The sequence below is a fragment of the Pyxicephalus adspersus genome, unplaced genomic scaffold (genome assembly GCF_032062135.1).
Source record: "Pyxicephalus adspersus unplaced genomic scaffold, UCB_Pads_2.0 Sca2784, whole genome shotgun sequence".
In the NCBI taxonomy this organism is placed as follows: domain Eukaryota; kingdom Metazoa; phylum Chordata; class Amphibia; order Anura; family Pyxicephalidae; genus Pyxicephalus; species Pyxicephalus adspersus.
This window is the reverse complement of record NW_027319790.1, coordinates 1-3591: the sequence shown is the minus strand read 5'-3', so window position 1 is coordinate 3591 and position 3591 is coordinate 1. Positions and strand designations below refer to the sequence as shown.

At 34.2% G+C, this 3591-nt stretch overlaps 1 long non-coding RNA gene across 1 annotated transcript; it reads left to right on the top strand.

Annotated features, from left to right (window-relative positions):
• Nucleotides 1–2176: 2176 nt before the first annotated feature.
• LOC140321350 (uncharacterized) lies at nt 2177–3484 on the top strand. Its single transcript, XR_011918909.1, has 3 exons — nt 2177–2297; nt 2883–3040; nt 3313–3484. It is a non-coding gene; the product is annotated as an uncharacterized lncRNA (long non-coding RNA).
• Nucleotides 3485–3591: the final 107 nt, after the last annotated feature.

Here is a 3591-nt window from a genome sequence, read left to right as displayed (position 1 = left end):
TTTATTTGAGTTCTGTAGGAATATATAAAAGTATTTTTTCTTTTGTATGTTGATCATTTCCTATCTGTTAATTTAGAAAATATTGTATCTTGTTTATAATACTGTGAGCTATTACAGCCCTTGTCCTTCTGTTCCCTAGTACAGTAATAGATATTATGGCTTCTTTATATTGAAATAAATTCTAAGCTTTTCCCCTTTGCACACAAATATATCACACAAGACTTTTCTACCTTGTGTACTATAGTTCTGCAGAATAATAGATAATGATTTTTTATACATTATATGTTTTCTCCTGATATACTGAAATTATAATCTCTTCTACTATATGTATTGCTTTATTTCAACCTTACAGAATAAAAACTTTTCCACCTTGAGTATCTATTATACTCTAATAAACTGTATGATCTAACCCTAAAAACTGTTTAAGTTTAAACTGTTTCATCTAAACCTAAAATGACTCTAAGCTCCTCTACTTTCTATACTGTTCACTTGTTTCATAGTTTATTGAATACATTTCCACTGTGCATAATACTCCTTTTTACCCTACATTTAATAGTGATGTTAATCTCATTTTCTGTAATATACCTTTATATCATGATAAACTGGCATTACAGGGAGGTGATACCTTCTATATTGCAGATGTGTACTAGATGATGTAAATTCATGTCACAAACAGTAATGGTTGCATGCATACCAATATTTTATACTTGTAGAACATATCTGGCAGTAATGTTTGATGGGACGTTCAAACATAACCACTTGCTGTACCATCATATACCGGTAATTCTTTTATTATATCCAGAATTATATGATTGGCATTTACTGGAGATGCAAAACATACACTGTAAGTTGTATGTTTAATGCAAAAAAAGTAATTCCCAGATCTATTGAGGTGGATATTATAAATATTGGAGATACCTATATGATTCTGGTGCCACATACACAAATAAATCTATACATATTAAAATAATTATGTATAAATCCATTGTGGTATACTTATCATTTCACAATCTTGAACCATTCAACACAACTGTGCAATGTATTTATTAGATTAGATGTTCAATCTCCTAAACATACAGAAATGAATGAAAATTTATTAAAAACTAAAATCTTAAAATTCATTTGACAAAAACATTGATTTGAGTGATGAAAAAAAGGTTTTTATTGTTGTCTAATTCCTTCTAGAATTTTTTACCCTCCGTATTTGTTCTGGAAAAAAGTATCCACAATTTAGCAGCTATCTCCTGAATGAAAATGTGAATTTTCCAGTGGATACAGCTTTTGTCATGTGAACTGCCTAACAAGGAATTTGACTTTATAGAAATTCATATGACTTCTGGTTTTGTCACTGGAACAGAAAGTGGATTAAATTATCTGTTACTGTTTAGAAGTAAGCTTTGTAAATTGATTGTTTTTTTAGAGGTCGAAGAACCCCCAAATGCCTTCATAGAGATGGTGGGCTTGTTGGTGCGGGGTGTACTTGTGAAGTACTGGATTTACTTCTGTGGTGCCATGTTTTTCATTGTCAGTTTCAGTGGCAAAGTTGTGGTGTACAAGATCCTCTACATAGTGCTGTTCCTTTTCTGTGTGTCCTTGTACAAGGTAAGCCAAGCAAAGTAGTCAGTTTTTAGTAGGTCAGGGCATGGGGATTCTCAAAAGAAGAAGCTATAAGAAAAAACACCATGGATTTGCTGTCTATATGTGTGCTTTGTTTCTCCATTATTGCCTGCGCTTCATCAATTCAGTGGTTTTTACCACCCTCACACCCCCATATATCTATCACCTGCTGTTTGCCGTTAATACAACCACTCTGAGATGCTGACCTCAATATTTTATAAATGCGCCTGACCATTATGACGTGCCATTTGGCTTTCCATGCACTTCAAACCTGTACCAAAGAGGTTAGGCAATTGCATTTCCCAGTATGTACTTTCTATTTTTCCTTGAAATATGGGCATCTAATGTCTCAATGTGTCATATTGGATTTAATCATCACATCTGTATTCACTGTTCAGTGAATATTTCAAAGGTCTAGTCAATAGAGAATTATCTAGCAAACAAAATAAATTCTTCCACCGAAATATTTGAATAACTGTGATAAAAAAAGAGTATTTCTTGGATGAATAGTCTTCGTACAGGAGGTTTTGGAAACCTTTGTTGTCCTGGAGGGGTGGTATAATATGTAATTTGCAGGCTAGACGCCAAGAAAGAGAACAGTGCTAGTCAAAGCACACTGGAGAAGATTGATGAAATTGTTGTGGATGCAGAGGTGACCACAGACGATACACAGTCCGCAGGTGATTAACAGATTTCCCTTTGTATGTTGTATTGCAAGAACCTAGCTCTGTAAACAGGCGTCTATGTACACTCTTGTTAATTAGAATCTGTAGTCTTTTTCAGGTATTAGTAGTGTGTGTGTGTATGTATAGTCAATTCCTAGAACTTGTGGCTGCACTTATTTTCTTTTTTTAGGTGTTTTTTAACTTTTATTTTCACTTCATCTGTGAATAACCTACCTCCTGTCCTCTGTCTTCATTAGTTTTTCTGTTACTGTGGTTTAGTCCTGGTTCTCTGGATTTACTTCAAACATGTCTGCCTTTGTCCATCTTCTATGGGACTATTCATTTACACAATAAAGATAAAGTTCTTTGTGCTTCCTTTTATGCTCATAAGAAGTGTCACCACATCTATGGATTAGTAAACTTTTGTATATTACATTTTTGTTTTTTGGGTTTTGATAAACCTTTATACAATTGTAATGTAATGTAGATATATTTTGTAAAACAATTGTACAAATGGTTGGATGCTTTTGAAACACCAAGACCTTTTTTTTTTAGTAATGCAATATTTGGAGAAGTGTAACATATGCTACCTTTTTTCAGAAACAAATCCCTGGATTCTTGTGATTGACAAGGTAATGTCCTTGCTCCTGGCTCTGCTGAATTTTATCCATGATGTACAAGTACTTATGTGGAGATTGCTAGAACTGCACTTTATCAAGATTGTCTCCATCATTGTCATCTGGATCACACTCCAAGAGGTATAAAAAAATATCTAAAATCATCATAGCCACCTTAAGTTTCCACTTCTGTGTTTTACCTCACTATTATATAATTACTTATAAATGTGACCAGTAAATGTATGGTTTCCAATTTCAGTTAAAATTAAAACACCATTTTGTGAAGGTCGTGGTTCTACTCCTTTTTAGAACTGAGCTATCACATGATGTAGTTCGGTAGAGAACTTGGAATTATTCAAGGTAAATATTGCCAAAGAACAGATGTCTTCAATCTTTCTGTGTTGTTCTTTCAGGTGTCTCTGATGAGTTGTCTTTTTTACATTCCCTGGGTATTTGCGCTCCCATATTCACACCTCCGTCCATACGCTTCCAACATCTCTACTGTATGGTCTTGTGTCATGGTCATCTGCAAGATGATGTATCAGTTAAAATTTGTGAAGCCTCTTGAGTTCTCCTCCAACTGCACTGAGGTCAGTAGACACTGTACTGTTGGCACTGACTGATTTGGATATTAGAAATGTATAATTTTGATTGGTTGTGGGGTGGACTGGGTCAGGTGTATCTCCAACACA